The sequence below is a fragment of the Dermacentor variabilis genome, chromosome 1 (assembly GCF_050947875.1).
Source record: "Dermacentor variabilis isolate Ectoservices chromosome 1, ASM5094787v1, whole genome shotgun sequence".
NCBI lineage: Eukaryota > Metazoa > Arthropoda > Arachnida > Ixodida > Ixodidae > Dermacentor > Dermacentor variabilis.
The window spans coordinates 173,165,919-173,185,825 of record NC_134568.1 but is presented as its reverse complement, the minus strand read 5'-3'; the positions used below and the strand labels follow the sequence as shown (position 1 = coordinate 173,185,825).

General features: G+C 46.7%; 1 protein-coding gene across 2 annotated transcripts in view; it reads right to left on the bottom strand.

Moving 5' to 3' along the window:
• Positions 1–11,964, bottom strand: part of LOC142588062 (uncharacterized) — a 68,224-nt gene extending 56,260 nt beyond the window's left edge. The window contains exons 1-2 of one of the 2 annotated variants that reach the window (XR_012829665.1): positions 11,592–11,964; positions 2,317–2,574 (exon numbers count right to left, since the gene is read on the bottom strand). The gene's annotated coding sequence lies outside the window, so the exon portion shown is untranslated. Of the gene's footprint in view, positions 1–2,316; positions 2,575–11,591 lie in introns of those variants that run through there. The other variant, XM_075699512.1, reaches the window with a different exon arrangement.
• Positions 11,965–19,907: the final 7,943 nt, after the last annotated feature.

The window sequence follows — 19,907 nt, the reverse complement described above, 5'->3', positions numbered from 1 at the left end:
AATATAAAATACAGGGTGTTCATTTTTTAATGTTTATGGAACTTTTAAAAGTAGCCTGTTGAAGTTAACATATTTCTAGTCCTCGAGCTGAATAATTCAGAGAGGCGGACATTACTTGCATGAGAAATTCAAACACATATTGAAGTAATTAACAAAAATACTTAATTATCCTTCGAATTAATTATTTCACGGCACATATTGCAATCTATGAATTGCAGCCTGTGAGTTTGCAAGGCGTATCCACTTGGAATGAATTTCTAGAATGACGCCAATTTAGAGATATGCGCCATGAAACTTGCCGTAAAAAATGCACTTTTGTTTCACTTACTTTTTTATCAGAACGCTCTTTTATGCATTTATATTTTGGGAAATATAATCTCGAAACTGGCGTCATCCTGGAAATTCACTTCAAATGGATCCGTCTTGCAATCTCACCGGCAACGATTCGTAAATTGCAATATGTGCCGCAGTGTAAAAAATTAAGAAGGTAATTAGTGAATTTGTTTTAATAAGTTGAATATGTGTTTCGACTTCTCGTGCTAGTAATGTGTGCCCCTTCGAATAATCCAGCTCAAGGACTAGAATTAGGCCCTCTGCCACCAGGCGACCCTTAAAAATTCCATAAAACTTGAAAACTGATCGATGACCCAGTATAAGAAACCTGGGCGTTTTTTCAAAGAATACATCACTTGTTGATTCACAACCGTTAAGCCCTGGTGGCGTCATTTGGCACCATATCCGCAACTTTGCTAAAGAACTGTAAAATTAAAAATTAAAATAAAAAAAATTTCATTTGACTTATGCTTCTGAGAGCCTTTTCATATTAAATATGTCGATAAAAGACATATCTGCCGAAAGCAAGAAGTTTCGAGGCCTTAACGTGATTAGCAGCCTTTGAGAACTTCGAAAATTTTGCGATATGTATGTTTGTCTGTATCTATCCTCTTTCACGTCGACTTGGGTCACTGGGACATTGCGTATATACCGCTCTTCAATGAACCTTTTTGATGCTGTGGTATAAGTTAACAGTTCAGCACATGCCTTTGACGTAGGACCGTCAATGTTATAAAAGCAGAGGCGCTCTCGAATAAAGCACATTCGTTCCTGCCCTGGCTTCCTGCGTCGTCGTCTTTCCTTGGCCATGACAGAACAGAGGCCAACTTGAGTCACTGGGTATCTGCCACTTTTCAACGACAATAAAAAAAAATCCCTTAAAATACGGTGCCAGGCGGAATCGAACCCGCGTCATACGCCTATATTCAGACATTCTTGACTAAATATATATCAAGACACGCGCGTAATTTGCAGTCGTGGTGCTAGATGGTGCAGCGCTGCACATTGCTTCAGTCTAATCACATTAACTTCGACAGTCATCCTGCGATAGCTTCAGCCGAAATTTTTTCAATGGAGCCCAGAGGCTTTGAATTTTTAGCACGGCTATTAGGGCTGGTTAGTGGCATGTAAGCACCGCAACTTGGCTCCTGTAAGCCAGGCAGTGCGGCTGCGTAAGCTGAAGCATACTTTACTGACTTCGAAGCGTGAGGTGGGCTCAACCACTTGTTGAAGTAACTCGCAGTGATGGATCTTCGCGAATAGAGCGAAAGCGAGAGCCTACCGCGCTTCCAGTGGCATAGAAGGAAGACGGCATACCTCAAATCCATGGGCTGGTCAGGGAAAGGGTCTTGCGGGCCGCTTTGAGTCTCTTATGCCTCTTACGTGTCTTTGCCCACTCAGTGTCGCTTTCAGAAAACCAATGTGCTAAACTTTAACTGTTAGTTGGAATATAGCAGCATCGCGTTTCAAGAATGGACTAAATAGAGCCATGCTGCTTTCAACCTCTTTATCTGGACACCAGTTTATTGTGCAGGTGAGGTACTTTAAAGTATAAACACACTGATCTAAGATTACAGGTTGCAATGTAGGTATTTTGGCCAAGTGCGCTGGTTACGATTATTAGTGAAGTTCACTTAGTAAAATGGTTGACTAATTAATGGCAAGATGTTCCTTATTATTGCATGCCTGTGTTGTTGGGTCTCCCTGATTAAATTGCGTGATATATATACAGCATTTGTATTCTATATATTAATATACATTGGGCCTCTTCAGCTTGCACATCTGTTGCCCCCTGATTTTCTAACCTGATCCCTCTTAATCTTCTCTTGGCTGCTAGGCTTGTTGCATGATAAAACTCTTTTTGTGACATCATAAGTTACAATTCCAAGTTATCAAGATGACGATAACGCTAAAAAGCAAGTTGGCACTGCCACCATCGATGTGAAATTGTGCACTCCCAAGAGACAGACACTTTGATGGCGTCAGCGTGGAGACCCTGCCACAGTTATTTATTTCGCATTGTTCTTTCCGTCGCTTAGCGGCGACCGAAGTGAGGGATGCGACATGTGAGCTCGCCAGGCAAACGAACGAGCGCCTGTCGTAGCCATAGTGGCCGTATCCGCCGTAGTGGCCGCCATATCCTCCATAATGGCCGTGGCCGTAGCCATGGTCATGGCCATAGTGGTGGTAGTAACCAGCAGAAACAATTGTAGCCAGCATCACGAGGACCAGGATGGCAACCTGGAGAAACCCGACGTGATGAGACACGGAAATGATTGCGTGAGTTTGCGTACGACCAAGTCTGAATTCGCACATACAAAGGGAAGTTTGTGCGAATGCAGAGAGATATGCAGACATCTGGCTCGAGTTCGCTGATTTCACTGCATATGGATTTGTCATCCCAAAGTTAAAAATCAGGCTACCCTATACAACGCCATCGACAACAGCCGTACTCTGCTTTTATGTCCGGACTTCACTTTATAGCATTGTTCCCAGATAATAAAAACTGGTTATTTTGAGCAACAACAGGCAACTTGAACACCTATAACATATACTCTGTTAGTTAACCAGATGTAAAACAACTTACTAAAGGTACTGAACCGCAGTATACCTGTATATTTTCTCTCTGTTTTCTTTAAATGAAAAGGAAAGAAATAGATTTTGTTGCCTTATAATGGTGCCGGCTACACCTTTTCACATAACAGCAACTATAATAAGAACAATACTGTATGATAAAGAAAAACAACATCATAGATTAAAAGACCTAGAGAAGAGTTTGCTAAAAAGCGTAAATGCAGTTCGCATACAGTCCCCGATACACACGAACACACAGATGACAAGTTTCACCACACACAGTATTGATTTCCGACATATATGAATATGCGTACACAAATAACATTAATAAAAATTGTCCAACTGATGCGGAACCGCAAAAAAAGGGAAACACACACACACACACACGCACACACACACACACGCACGCACGCACGCACACACGCACGCACGCACGCACGCACGCACACACACACACACACACACACACACACACACACACATATACAGTGGCCAGTTTTAATGTACCTTAAACAGACGTCACTTAAACAACTTACTAAAGGCACTGAACAACAGCGTATCTATGCTTTGTAGCATTCCTACAATTTGTGCAGCTGATGCAGAAACGGCAAAAACGCATGAAAGAAGACAACAACAAGACATCCTCCAACGCGAACTGATATATATTTCAGTGAGGACGGAAAGAGTCATTCAATGGATCATGAGAATACGACACGGATACAAATTGCGCTTACCGCCCTCAACATGCTTCAACATTTGTCATCTGTTCTTTCTTAGTCCCCGAGTTGTTGAGCAGTTAATATGAAACAATACCAACTCGCCCAGTCGTCAGAGCCTCTACGCTCACCAATTGGCGAAAAAGAATATCTTAGACCTCAAAAGACAGGTCTGCCCGCAATACAGAAGTGCATTACTTAATTAGTAGAAATTCTAGACCTGGGCACGTATTCCTAAAACCTCCTTTAACATGCACCGTCTGCGACAGGTAATCGCGGCGGTTGTCGTCTGGTCATGCGCCGCTATAACTATAACGAATATCAGGTGTCCGAACTCCGCACAATGAAGAAATGCTACCCGCCCTGAGGCCAATAAGGGCCATGGCGTTGCGTTGCTAAGCACGAAATCGCGGGGTCAAATCCTGGCCACTGCGGCTGCTTTTAGATAAGCTTTGCTCTTATATAATGGTAGCTCCGCGAAGGCGGGCATTGTGGTTATTAAACACATTCTTATCTTTACCTTATAATTATTGCTTTGAATTTCATGCATCATTGGAGCTGAAGAGACGCATGTAGGCAGTTATTCACCGCTTCTGAGTGGATTCGCATTCAGTAAGAAATTAGGCAGGCCACATGCCTGATCTCTTTACATGTAAGGAAAGCTTTCTTATGCCTGTGGTTTAGCGCTGTTTCTTTTTGTTTCGCAGCTGTTAGGATTTTCCGAAGGGGTGCCATTTACAAGTGAGAAAAAGGGCCTTCTGCAGCCTCTTTTATATACGTCTGATGAGGTCAACTGCCTTTTTCTCTTCTTAATTGGTTCAGAGTACACTTTTCAGTTATTTGCAAAACACAACTGACCCGCCGCGGTTGCTCAGTGGCTGTGGTGTTGGGCTGCTGAGCACGAGGTCGCGGGATCGAATCCCGGCCACGGCGGCCGCATTTCGATGGGGGCGAAATGCGAAAACACCCGTGTGCTTAGATTTAGGTGCACGTTAAAGAACCCCAGGTGGTCGAAATTTCCGGAGTCCTCCACTACGGCGTGCCTCATAATCAGAAACTGGTTTTGGCACGTAAAACCCCATAATTTTTTTTTTGCAAAACACAACTGCTCCTGCAACGGCCGTGACGAATTCTGCGCGTTTAAATCGCTTGGTACAATGCGCATGCGTCATAACTGACGTGAGAGAATTAAGAACGCATGTAGAACACAACCTTTAGTCAATCGCCACAGGACTGATTAGATATTCATGAGAGTTAAAGGTGCGGACAAGGCGGAAATGGGGCAGGATGTGTGGTCCGCGAATTAGCCACTATATAAGCCAAGGCTATATCACGGCACCTGCGCAGTCGATAGAGGTTTAACGAAGGATAACTCTATTACAGCAGAAAGGGGCACCAAAAAATTCACCGACGATTACGATACTCCCTAATGCGAAATTTGAAGGCAGCTTTCTACGTGTCTTCATTTCGCGTGTCAATATTTTTATTATGATTATACAAGGTGTTGTTTTTAGCTGCACTAAATTTTTTAAATTAGAAAAATATAAATCGCGATAACATTATCTATACCATTCGAGGGTACGGATTGGCAGCCTCTAAATACAGCGCTATTTCCGCACTTACGTGGGTAATTAGCGAAGTTACGGCAATTAACTTTCTAATTATAAACAAGAGGTGGCTACAACAAATGAATACTTTGGAGCCCGTCCTCTACATTACCTATCCCAATGATCAAATTTTGGATAGCGGAGTATATGTGGGAACTACGCGAACGATTAATTCCCTTTGGCAGGCTCCTTGAAACTGAAATTGGCTCGAAAAAATTAGAGGACGCTTAAACTTCGCCTTCAAGAGTGGAACGCGATAGCGTTATCGCACCCCGTTCGCACCACCCACTCATTCATCAATCACGCGGTGAGCGCCGAGCAACGCAGCGTTCGGCGCGGGAACGACACGTGCACCTGAGCAAGTGGAACGAACCAAAGAACTCGGTGTCTTAGAGGGAGAAACGATCTACGCGAGCCAAACGTCGTGATCGGCACGGACAGCCGGGCCGCGACATGCCATGAAGGCGGACGCGATCATGGGGCTGACACCTCGATGGGATCGTCCTATATCTCGCTTGGGAGCACCACGCAAGCGCATGACTCCTCGCCAGCAGCACGGCACACATCGCAGGGGACGCTGTCCCACCGGACGCGCTACGGCGCAGTGGTCACGTCAGAGGCGTCCCGCATCAGACGCTGCACCTAGGAATCGCGCTGTGAGCGGAAAGAGGAGCCGCGTCGCCTAAACACGAGGGTTCGAGTGACGCACGCTGGAAGTTGGAAGGGCCTCGAGAGAGCAAGAAAACTTAATAAACGCAAGTGTATTGGGGCATCCTCGCACCGGTCCCCGCACCGCCCCAATGCGCCCAAACGAGACGAAGGGGAGAAGCGGGCGAGTGGCGCGCCACCTGTCGGGGCAGCGCCGTACATTGTGTTGGAGGGGGTCTTCTGTGTTTGCCGCAAGATGGCTCTGCGTGTGCGCCAAGCGCAGAAGAAATGTAGCGGAAACGTACTTCGCTACTCGTTTAACTACGACTTGTGTAATTTACATGCTCATAATTAACGATATACACCGCAGTGTAACTTTCTACGGCACGTTTCGAAGGCAACACTGCATTCACTAGACGCGCTTTTGTCGCGCTTTGAACCATCGAACTCATGGCTGAGTGGTAGCGTCTCCGTCTTACACTCCGGAGACCCTGGTTCGATTCTCACCCACCCCATCTTGCAATTGTTTTTATTTATGAATTGCCTTCCGGGATGTTTCGCTCACGGCCAACGCCGCCGACACCGATGACACCGGCTTTTCTGCGACACTAGCTCCTTAACGCTGTCGCGTTAAAAGAGCGTCAGTTGTCGTCGATGTCGATGGTCCCGGCCTCTCGTCACGTCTCCGAGGTTACCGCCGGTTCGGCCCCGCGAGCAGCTTGCATTATCTCCTTGCTGTCTGCGGCGTTGGCCTAGCGCTTCAGTGCCGGCGGGCCGCCAAATTTACTTCGTCATTCCGTTGGGCGCCACGTGTCCACTTTCACCGACGCAAAGCCGTTTCAGGCTTTTGGATGAGAACTACGTTTAGTCACAATTCACTTTCTCCGCGAAAGCCGTCTCGAACGCGCGCGCGAGTTGTGTAAGTAAAAACGCGTAAACAGATGGGAACAGAACTCACCGAGTGAAGGGAAAAAAAGAAAGGAATACTACACGTGCCGCAAAGACGACCTGCTCAATGTACCCGGAGTTGAGTGCACTCAACACAGCGCACAACATCCTCCTTTACATGCCGTAAACATGGGGAGCCAGGCCGCTGGTTTGCGTCGAAATTGATAAGCCGCGTTTAGGCACCGATGAGTACGTAAGACAAGCAGCATGTTGTAACCAGTGCCCGTCCCTGCGTTAGGTCACCCCGCGCCAACTTCGCTGCATGCTTGGGAACCTTGATAACCAGGGAGTCCGTGTGCTTTTATTTCCACTCGGAATATTCCCGAATAACAACCGTGACGAACAGCATAACCAAAAACGAAGGTAGCGCTACCAGTAAAGTATATAAATAGCATTCTTGCCCTGTTACTCGGGGGTTGTTAGCCACAAGCGGTATTTTGTAACACCGGCTTTTTCTGTGTTTAGGTAGGCGTGCTTTGCTTGCACGATACCAGCTGCGCTTGTATCGTGTACTTCATTTTGTTTTTCGTCCGGGTTGCGCTGCCCACCTCTAGGAATATGTTCAGTCAATAACTCGCCCAGCTTGCTGTGTTAATTCAGTTTATTGCTTTAGGAGAGTGCTCGCTTGCACATAAATAACGATGCTATGGTACTTGAACTAGCATTATCCGCGTGCTGTAGCCTGGGCCATCATTATACCTGTTTTTTAAATAATTTTTCTTCCACTAAGCTGTTGATGCTATGCGCTGACGTTGCTGGAACAAACCTAAGTCCAAACAACAAGGACGTGCACCTGGCGTCAGGAGTTTACGAACTGCGGGATCTGAGCACAAGGTAAATATTCCGCATCCTGGTATTCGAATTTTAAGCTGTTGTACTTTTCCTTAGCTGTCACAGTCCGTAAACTTTTGACGGCGACTACACTGAATCTGAGAAGCGATTTCACGGAGAAACGACGAAGGCACCGACAAGAACTAAGCGAGAGGCTACTGTAGCCTTATGACATGTGCCATCGCCATCGAAAGGACACTCAGGAAGACATTCGAAATAAAAAAGAAAGAAAATTCTAGGTCCTTAGTATGCCTCTCATCGGACAGTCAAGAACATCTGAAAAACGAATGAAATACTTGTTGATGTCGTCCACGGCATAAACAAACAAAAGAGAAAAAAACAATAACAACAACCTAATCATCAAATGTACCCTGGAAGAGGTTGGGAAGGTTACGTTGAATTTGAACAGATCTTAAAGGAAGTCTTCTCCACTCACCTAAAGATACAAGCCGGAGAAATTGAACGAATTCACCGTATTGGCTAGCTCAGACATGATGCGCCTGATAGCAGTTAAATTTCTAAACTTTTAAATAAAAGTCCAAGCACTGCAAAATTCTCACACGATGAAAAACATGAATTCCCTCAAAATATGGATGGAAGAGGACTTCTCGCCACAGATAAAACTAGCTCGAAAAATCCTGCATGATTTTGGTAAGAGCAACTGAAAACAATGTTTATGTTTTTTCATCCAATTTAATGGCAACCATTTACGCGGAGTCATTCAACGGTATGATAAAGCCACTAACACTGTCATTCCGGTCTGTCAAACGAAACAACGCTCTGCCAAGAGGGAGAAATGAGATAGGAAAGGCAGTGAGGTTAACTGACAAGATGACATAATACTGTCAAGCGACCGAATCGTACAGGCACAACTGCGACATCGCTGTTCATAGCAAGTTTACGCAGCATTTAGAACAAAATTTGTTTTAATACATTCGTTGACAAATGTTCAACAGCTCGACAACGCGCCGACATTGAAAAGATACACCATATGTAAGTTACAAAGCACATTTTCTGGTTTACTTCGAAAGTCGGTCAACTGAAGTAAAACAGTGCTCATCTGGCGAAAAGCTGAAAAAAAAAAAGTAGGAAGGGCTTGCCTATCGAAACTGCATAACTTCGCATATAAATGCACTTTGGCTCGCTGGTAGCGCAGAAGAATGTCTAAATAAGAAAGAAAAAGCTAGCGTTCAGGAAGCCTTCTCGGACGCATGCTTTCCTAAACTGGGCAAAATTACAAATACACTTCTATCGAGTCCGAAGCGTCGATTTCTTAAACTAGGGACCTATACTTCAATGATGCTCTTTTTAACTTGTTAAAACCTGATTCTATATCTAAGAAGTATTAAAACAGTTTGCTGACCGGAGTGTTAAGCCATGTAGAAAAACCCGCTCGTCAACTTATCGACGCTTGCTGATAGATGAAAAGTGCCCGTTTTCATCCATCACTGTCGCAGAACGCGGCGTAATAAGGCTAGCCCTAGTCTCTACAGCATCTGCTCCAAGCTTCTAAAACTTCTACATCTCACTGCACTCCCTTCCTATCTCCATTAGTATTTCAGCAGTAGGTTTTTGTTTGCGTTCCTTAAGATTTAAAATTGACTTAATAAATATAGCTATATTAAACACCAGTCAAAACTCCGTTCATAACAACTTTTGACGCATAACTCTAACCTCCGCAGGTTGGAAACTACTGGAGCATATGCCATTCGCGCTTATAAGGACTCGGATGTTAACACGAATGGCTTACTTGTTGATAATCAGACTGGTTTACGGAAAAAAAAAAATCATTCCTGTGAGTCCCAATTGCATGAACCCATACAGTAGCTGGGGTTGTCTGACAAATGTCCGATTAGCATCCCGACACCCGAAACCGAGGTGACATCCGCCGGACGGGTAGTCAAGTTATTTTGATATTTGTGCGATCTTTTTTTATGACGAAGAAAAAAAATAATTGCGTAATGCGCAGGAACCTAAATATTGCTGAATTAGACTTTTCCTAGAATGCTCTATAATTTCCTCATTGGAAGCTTGTTTATAAATGTAAGCCTTACAGAGTTCATTAGTTAGTCTTTACTAATAACGCAGCTACACAGAATGCAAAATAAAAAAATAGTAATTGTGATTTGCTATACGAATTGGACGACAATGTGCTTTTAGTCGTGTCATCCTACAGGGCGCACCCCGAGATTTTTAAACCTTGGGTGAAATTAGCTGGCACACCCTGTGCAACAACAAAAAAAAAAGAAAAAAAAAAGAAATAGAGAGCGAGAAAAAAGAAACACAGAAATTCCGAGAATTGTCTACTAATGCGCTAGCTTTCTTTGTTTCGGCTGGGACTTCGCTTTTGCTTACTTATTTTGATAGATTATGCATGTCTACCCATCGCCACCAATCATGTACTATTACACTATTATAAGGATTAAATGTGTTAACTTGGCCAATTATGCATTTATTTTGCAGGTATATCGTTTATCAACTGAGCCGAAACGACGTCATAACGATTTTCTTTCTTTGGCCGCACCAAAGCCTTTCTTTTTCTTTTAGTGGCACGAGCATCGAGTGGCCCTCTTGTTTCTTGCGCAGCACTTGCGGCTCACCTACTGAGACGACCGGGCACGAAATTCAAAATAAATCAGAAAAAAATAGTGCAGTACAATATTCATGGGTTTCATTATATATATGATATCATAGCATAAGTTTATAGTTACAAGTTGACACACTGAAGACTCCGGAATAATTCGAATTATTTAGAAATCACTGATTACTGCTCACCAACGCAGAGAATAGTAGATTTTAGAAACCCGCCACATGAGCACGAATTTGGGAAAATTCCTGGAAACCCGGAAGTAGAATGCTAAAGTTATGACGTCACTAATGATGCCAGACACAAGAAGGTGGCGTGAGATTTAACCGGCTAATTAAGGGAAAACTGTTGCCTGGCACAGACTGAGCACCTGCCTGGCAGAGCGGATGTGACGTCACTCCCTCCTCTCTCGCTTGTCCTCTCCCGGCGCTCAGCCAACACCTCCTAGACTCTTCCTAGACTAGAAGGCCGGAGTGCTCGGCGAGTGACGTCACGGGCAAGAGGCCTTCGGCACGCTCGGGGATACGGGTTCAGTGAAGGGATCGCGGCTTGGTTCACCTAGCAGCCGTATGCTTTTATTGACCACTCCACACGTTTTCTTCAGTCGAAACTGCGGAATAAGTAGCAGGCACCTTACAAAGCATTTATTTAGAGGCACAGATACAAAACAGCTTTGTAAAGCTTGTGCATGTATTGATGCCAGAAGCTTTTATAGCATCGCGCTTTGTCGTCTTTGTAACGTACGTTTTTTGTGAATTATTATTATTTATTATACCCCACACTTCATACCTATTACTTCAAGTAAATTGAATCCATAAAAACCTCTCCTTCCGTATTTTGTACTTGTGGTTTTTACGGCATGGCAATGACGAATGTAATGCACTCGATTAGCTTCACAATTGCGTATGAACAATCTTATTGGGGACACATGTATTTATTACAATCTAGATTATGGTCAAACGAATAATTTCGCTTTCGACGCACTAATTACCGCAGTCCACTAATTTACAACAACTCAAATGAGTTTGGAAATGGGATATAAAACATTGGTGCAGCTATTTACACGAAAACAGCTGCCTTATTGCGCAGAGTTTCAGCTTTTCTCTTCCTTGCCTTAGCATCGGCATCCAATATTTTGTCATTCATTTTCCAGCAGTAGTTCTTCAATAAAATATTCGTCCTACACCACAAAAGGTGCCTTAACACAAATTCAGATTTATGTCTATCCTCGAAGGCGTCGAACTCTGAGGAATCGTCACTTTCTGTCAACGCACTTGCTGTAATTGAGCAATTAACCTTTCCGTATTTTTCAAAAGTAACTATTTAAAGAAGTTCTGAACATCTTACCCTGGAGTGCGCTAATACAATGAAGTCTGCACGTGGTAGCGCCCTAATCCAGGCACTCTGGGCTTCTTCATCTTGCGGAAACTTGAAGACATTATTTTTCTGCCTTGATTTGTACATGTGATTGCTCCGGCAATTGGGCACGCAGCACTTAATAGGCATATCTTGGCATGGCACTCCACATTCCGGGGCAATGAAGACTCGCGGTACACACAATCGCAAGCACAGCAGAAGTGTTGAGACTACATGCACTGGTCACGTCTAGAAAAAAATGTGCGTTCAGAAGCATGCAATAGCATGGCCGAGCATGCCGGGACTTGTTTAACCCCGAAGCTATTCAAGGAGCGGCAGGGTTCCTGGAACTAATTGAATTGTTGTCGCCGCTTTCGTCCCCTCGGTCTTCTCCGAATAGCCGGGGTTAACCATTGTATATCTTCCGCGCTTCATTTTTAAAACTGGTGCGCCGCTCGTAGCTTCGTAGCACGCTGCGCGGAACTTCTATGTTGGCCTCTTGTGCGTGACGTCGCTCAAGGGGAGAGGGTCAGCCAGAAGGCCTTAAGTTCTCTAGAGGGTGTTGGCTCAGCTGCACGTTCGCTCGCTCACTTGATCGCAACAGCTGCGCGTGCGCGCCCGTTACATGCTCTGACGTCTCCACCGGAGAGGGCGCGTAAGGTACGCTTCGTGCGCCGCTCGCTAGGGGGCTCTGCTCTGCCAGGTGGCGCGCGCTGCGCTTCCTCCTCGCCGTGCCTCGCTCTTTGCCCGCACGTCGTGCCAGGGAAGACGTTCGCTCGCTTAACCTAAATAACGCCGAGGAGCGAGGGCCGAGAATCGAAGCTGCTTACGTGACGGACCTGTATGAATGAACCCTATGCATGGTCTCGTAGGGGGTGGGGGGGTGTATCTGGGCTGGCTAACGTAAGTGAACAAAAAGAGGTGGCGGCGCTGCGTGGTCCCGTAGGGGGGTTATCTGGGCTCGCTAACGTTTGTAAAGGGAACAAAAAAGATAACGGACCATAGTACGGCGCAGAAGAAAGGACGCGCGATTTCATTGCACGCCGCAGCTGTGCGGTGAGGGAGTGAACTCGCGCTGGCCGCCATTGCTGCCGGCCGCGACTGCTGTAGTCTGCCCTCGTCACATTGGCGCGGCAGTTGTGGCGGTAAAACACGGGGATGTGCGCCGCGGTAGCCGCCGCGGTGTGTAAGAACCGGATTGTGCATTGCAGAGGTAGATCATTGCAACAGTTGCAACTCCAACAGAAATGGGAAAAATGGGATGACCACGCATTATGCGCACGGCTGAAGAACAAGCCGAGTACGAGGAGAGGCGTCGACAGCAGAGAGGCGGCTATAACCAACGACAACGTGTCCGTGCGAAAGCGGAGAATGCGGCCCGTGACATTGCCTAAGAAGAGCGTCAGTGAGAGCAGACGCGAGAGTCTAATCGCTGACGTCGAGCGAAAGCTACCGATGAAGATCGCGCATTGGAGCGCCGCTCGTAAGCGCCAAGCTAAGCCGTTATAGTCTGCGTCCAAGCGGTACCAATGAGTTGCCGCCTCCTTCTAGTTTCACCGGGGCGAATTCCAAATTCAAGACAATGTTTCTGGACGCGGAGTTTGGCCATATTTGCTCGGTTTGCGATCGACAGCTTCGCTGGAAAATCTGCCAACACATATATGAATGGTTCGGCCCGAAATATTTTCTTTTTTTTGTTACGACCTTGACGCGGCGACGGCGACATAACAGGTGTTTTTTTTTCTTTAACGCTACCAATAATCTACTTTTACACTACTATAACGATCACATATGTTAACTTCCTTAATTTCCTATTTTGTTGCGACCTTGACGCGGTGACGTAACCAGTCCTTTCATTATTATTTTTTCTAATTTTACCAACGTTCTACTATTACAATATTACACTAAAGAAAACTGAGTCGCGAGAACGCATCGCGAACAAAAGTATGAGCAGTCGAAGGGCCTAAACTCTGCCCTCAGCGCAGAACGCAGTACAACGCCTTCCCCCAGCCCTGCACTCCCCCCGGAACTTAGTGTGCGACGGAAGACGGCGCGCTTCCTTCCCGCTTTCCTCCCTTGTGCACGCGAGATTGAGCTGCGGTCGTCGGCTGCGCTCGAACGCTTTCACTTACACACATAGCATATGGCGCGCGGAACTCTATACGGAACATCGCGGCGACGGCGACGCCGATGGCAAAAATGCGTCTGGCGTGTCCATATAATTGCTATCGCAATAAAAATTCGGCAGAGGCACTTAAGGCTGCTTAGGTGTGGGAATGCGAAAGCATTATACCGTTTGTAAACTTCGGAACGCCATGAACGCGTTCTTGTTAAACACTCATTACATGGCGCCACCACCTCCCATTGGCTGCGCCGTCACGTGCTCAATGGTGCGCTCACAAGGCACACCTTTAGTCAGACGGAACCGCGGAGCCACCGTGGCGTTGGGGAAGCGACCTCGTCTTGCACTCCGGAGGCCTGAACTCGATTCCCCACGCACACCGAAGTTTAGCGAATTGTCTTTTCAAAGTCATTCGTTTACTTTGTTTGCAGGAAGCTCTCCGAAAAATTTGATGCCTATCGAACATTTTTTGACGCGTTTTTACTCTTTGCGCTGTCGGCAATTTTTTGGTAGCATCTTTCGGGCACGCCGACTAAGACGAAATTTCGCTCAATGGGGCATATAATGCTTTCGCATTAAAAATTGAAATTTTGGGTATTACGTGCGACAACCACGACATGATTATGAGGCACAACGTAGTTGGAGACTCCTCGTTAATTTTGACCACCTGTGGTTCTTTGATGTGCATCCGATGCACGGTACACCCGTGGGTGTTTTTACATTTCCCCCTATCATAATGCGGGAGCCGCGGCTGGGATTCGATGCCGCCACATAGGGCTTTAGCAGCGCCACACAAAGCCACTACGGCGGCTACATCTATTTGTATGCCCCCCCATGCTGCGGTCCATAGTGATAATCCCTGTCAGAAGTATTTTTTAACACTACCAGTCATTTAATATTACAATATTATAACGATTACATGTGCTAACTTGCCGTATTATACTTATTTTGGCGATATAAGACCTCATGAGACGGACACATTTTGCTTGGGTACCTGCAATTAATGCTTACGTAAGCTGCGGTCCATGGTTCGAATCCCGGTCAGAAGTATTCTTTGTTTATTTTTATAGGGGCCCGTTTCTGCGGCGAGCGTCGGCGTAACCGAGTGAAGGAGCAGAGTGAATTGTGAAAGAGCGAACAGGGAGCGCAGCGGGGGATGAAAGACGTGAGGAGGAAAACAGAGGAGGAGGGTGTAGCGGAACCATGAATTGGAAAGCGGAGAAGGAGCGTATGACGTAAGCGTGAGAAGAGAAGCGCAGTGCGGCGACGATTGCTACGAGATTGCGCGAGAGTAGTGCGCGTCGGCTGGAAGGTCTGTCCCGTCTGCATGCAGCGGCTGCTTGCATGCGAATCGCGCCCACTCGTCACCTACGCGCTGCCTCTCGCGATCTCCCGATTAGTGAGGCAGTCGTGCCACACTTCGCTCCGTTTGCAACGTGCCGCACGAGACAGATTGTCCGCGTCGCCAATATTTCGCGAAATGAAAGCACGTATACAGCTGGGTTCGAATTTCGCATTAGGGATTATCGTAATCGTCAGTAAATTTGTTTTCTTTTCTAAAGCTACCATGCCATCTACCATTACTGTTACACCATTTTAACGATTGGATGTGTTAACTTGACCAATTATGCATCGGTTTTGCAGATATAAAGGACGGAAAGATTTTGCTGGGGTACTCGCCAAAGAACGCTTACGCAGTCACTGCGTAACTGTGAAGTCACTGTGCACTGGCGCGTCTGAATTGCCTTGATAATTATGCTGCCGAGGGATACGGTGCGCATGATCGACCGTCGCAAAAAGAAAGCCATCGGCCCGTGGCGTTCACAAAAAGCCAGACGGCCATGTCAGCGCCGTTCTTGTGAAGGAGGTGTCAGGATTGGGGGCTCAATCCCATCGCTCGTGATCCGTTGTCAAGATTGGAGTCCGGCATGAATTCGAAGGTAGCTGGCCCATGCCGTCGTCCAACTTATCCACGCTGAGGACGTTGATGAAGGGAAGTACTTCTTCTCATCGAGAAGGAGGAATATGGGTTTATTTACAGTATTTGCATGCAGTTCATCAGTCTAGCATGACTGCGAGAGAAAGCACGTCAGTCTAACACGACTGCTTGAGAGAGTGTCTCAGTCTAACATGACTGCTTAAGAAAGTGTGTCGAGCATCCGCACAACAGCCGTTTATAAACACTCGGTCCTCCCCCGATTCCAAGGTAGCGGAAACGTTCGTCCAGTCATCGTATACACGCCGCCTCTCCGCGGGACGGTTTACACACACACACACACACACACACACACACACACACACACACACACACACACACACACACACACACACACACACACACACACACACACACACACACACACACACACACACACACACACACACACACACACACACACACACACACACAGGTTCAAGGTCCGAAACCGACATCACACGGACTTCGTAGAACTCGGAGCGGACCCTCGAAGTGCACCCGGGTAGCCATTGTCTTGCGTCTTGGTCGGCGCGTGGGAAGGGGTCTCCGACGAGGTTCCCGCGGCAACTCCCCCGCTCATAGCAGATCAGGTCCGCGTTGGTGGGTTCGGTAACAATAGTTGGCCCGCCGAACGCATTCAGTCACAACGGCGATTTAGTGACGCCGTGGCTAGAGGTTTGCGGCGGCACTCTAGGAAACGTTGACGCCCGTTGTCGCAACTGGCTGGCAACACATGCACTTCAGTTGGGCCGTTCTTAACAGCACCTCCATGGCCCGGAAAGTCTCGACTGTCCAGCGCTGATAACCGCTGGGCAGGAAGAAAACGGCTGGTGGCCAGGGGGTGATGTCTTGGGTCGCAGTAACCACTTGTGTAATGATGTCACTGCCCCAAAACATACAACAAGGACAGGGAACTGAAAAATGAACCCCACAACACGGCTCTGCGCACAGATGACGTACCTTGGCTCTCACTTTAGACCCGCTAGGCTTAAAAAAAAAACAACATAAGTGCAGAAACAAAATATGCTGCATTTCGCTATGCCAATTTCTGAAGCAATTTCGTGCTGACAAATTCAGAAATCATGGAAGGAAACCTGCTAAATGAGAGGGGATCTTCTTGGCTTAACAAAATTAACAATAGTAACCCTAAAATTTAGACGGGACCCTCAAACGCAGAATTCAAATTAGCCTGCTCAAACCATCCGCATTGCTCTGCAACTTTCCCTTCTTATATCTAACGGAGAAGTTGTACTCTTGGAGAGTGAGGCTCCATCGGAGCAAGCGGCCATTTTTGTGTGACATTTGATTGAGCCACGTCAGAGGACAGTGGTCGGTCTCAAAGATGAACTTCGCTCTGTACAAGTAACACGACAACTTCTGGGCGGCCCAAGTTAAACAAGCGCATTCCTTCTCAGAAGCGCTGTAGGCTTCCTCTCTTATATTTGGTTTACGGCTGGCATAGAGGATAGGATGCTCCTCGTTATCGTCACCGACCTAACTAAGCACCACGCCCATACCTCTGTCGCTTGCGTCGCATCGAACTATGAGTTCCTTTGTGTAGTCTGGCGCGCGAAGCACAGGACGAGAAACTAATAGCGTTTTAAAACTTTGGAAAGCGTTCTCTTTGTCTTTATACCAGTGTACGCTACTGGGTGCTCCCTTTCGGAGGGCGTCCGTTAATGGACTTGCCATTTGCGAGTAATTCGGAATGTACCGTTGATAGTACCCCACAAGTCCCAAAAATGAACGAAGGTCTGTTTTCGTGCGCGGCTGAGAAAATTCTCCAATCGTAGCTATTTTCAGCTCGGCCGGCCGTCTCGTGCCCTGGCCGACAACATGGCCCAGATAAGTAACCTGTGAACAACCAAATCTACACTTTTCCGCTTTCATCGTTAAGCCGGCTTCCCTCAACCGTGAGAACACCTGTTTGACGTAAGATACGTGTTGTTCCCAGCTGTCCGAAAAAATTGCTACATCATCAAGGTATGGCAAGGCGAACTCCTGCAAGTCTTTTAGGACAATATCCATTAACTTAGAGAAGCTAAACGGCGCGTTCTTCAGCCCGAAGCTGAGTGCGAGAGGGCGAAAAGTGCCTACAGGTGAGATGAATGCGGCATAGCGGCTGGCACTCTCTGAAAGGGGAACTTGCCAGTACCCCCGCACAAGATCTATAGTTGAAATGTATTTAGCAGCGCTAACTCTTTCAGTTCGCTCCTCAATGTTGGGTATCGGGTACAGCTGAACCCTAGTGATGGCATTTAACTTCCTGTAGTCAACACACGGACGAGAATCTTTCTTAGGGGTTTCTACCAGTATTAGCGGTGACGTGTACTCACTCTCAGCGGGCTCAATAACTCCCAACTCTAGCATGCGCTGTATCTCTGCCTCCATAATTTCTCTCTGTCTTGGAGACACCCTGTAAGGCTTTGATCTTACGGGTTCGGTTGATGTCAGCTCTATTTCATGCGTTATTAGTTCGGTTCTACCTGGCCGATCGCTGAACCTGTTGATATATTCCCCTAACACCCCTTTTCGCTCATCTAGCTGCTCGGGTCTTAGAGTGTGCGAGCTTACCGAATGTTTTACCACTTCTTCTAGGCCGATTCTAGAGTTGGAGGTCGCCCTATACTCCTTAAACTTGGTACTAGTGCCATCCTGCTCTTTGATGGTATAGTTAACGAGTTAACGACTCCGCTCCGCTCTACATACGGCTTCATCAAATTGCAGTGATATATCCTCACTTCCTTCCTGCGACCGGGCATTTTCAGAGCATAGTTAGTATCTGAAAGTTTGTGCAACACTTTAACGGGCCCGTTCCAGTGAACTTCAAGCTTGTTCTTTCTCTGAAGGTTTGAGGATCATTACCTGGTCTCCGGCGTTAAACGTACGACGCCTCGCATACTTGTCGTAATAGAATTTGGCGTTCTTTTGAGCTACTCCCATGTTCTTTCCGACTAGTTCTTGGGTTGCGCTTAGCCGTTCCAGCAGATTTAGCACGTATTCACCCACTGTTGGACTCTCCCCCTTTTCCTCCCACATCTCTCTTAACATTCTCAGTGGAGAACAGAGTGTCCTCCCATACACTAGCTCTGCTGGCGAGAACCCTGTCGCTTCAAGTGGAACCGTTCGCAAAGCAAACAAAGTTGCCGGCAGACAGTTCGCTTAGTCCTTCTTGTGCTCGTAACAGAGCGCACGCAAAACTCGCTTAAGCACAGAACGCCACCTTTCTACACTATTTGACTGAGGGTGATAGACGGAACTGTGTACTAACTTTATCCCGCACTTTTGCAACAATGTGGAAGTCAGCGCGCTGGTGAATACTGACCCTTGATCCGCTTGAATTTCGGCTGGAAAACCAACTCGTGCAAACACTGTCAAAAGCGCGTCTACTACTTCGGTGGAGCTGAGCTCTTTAAGAGGCATTGCTTCTAGAAACTTTGTAGCCGGACACAGCATGGTAAACAGGTACCTGTAACCCGATTTTGTTTTGGTAGAGGCCTTACCGTGTCTATCACAAGTCACCTGAAAGGCTCTGTTATTAAGGGCACTAATTTTAGTGGAGCTTTCCATGTCTCTCCTGGTTTACCCGAGCGCTGGCAGACGTCGCATGATCTTACAAAGTTTTCTACGTCTTTGAAACAGCCAGGCCAGTAGTATTCCATAAGCAACCTTTCTTTTGATTTGTTTATGCCTAGGTGGCCGGAACACCCATTTCCATGACAGAGACTCAAAAGGTCTTCCTTGTACCTAGTAGGTACAACTAACTGATCTAAAATCCTACCTTTTCGATCTCTGTAGTGCCGATACAACAATCCTCCTCTCTCATGTATCGTCACGTTACGCCTAGCAATGTCTTCTTTAGCTGTGTGATGTAATTTAGCTAAGCTTTCATCATTCTTTTGCTCGGCTGCCAGTGACTCTCTATCCACACGTAAGAGCTGATCGAAGTTCTTTGAGGCCGGTGATAATAACGATCCTGTCTCGCTTGCGATTGCGTCAGCTTGCTCTTCCTGTAGGCTTGAACTTTGACACTCTAGTGCTACGCTCTCATTGAGCTGGTCAGCTGGCAGGCTCTCCTCAACTGTTTTTTTGTCCCTCGGGCCTAGCTCGGGTTCGGGTATTGAAGTTATCCGCTTTTCTGCTTCCGCTGGAGCAGCTTGTGCATTTTGAGCCGAAAGCGACTCGATTTTACGAGCTTGGCCTCGGG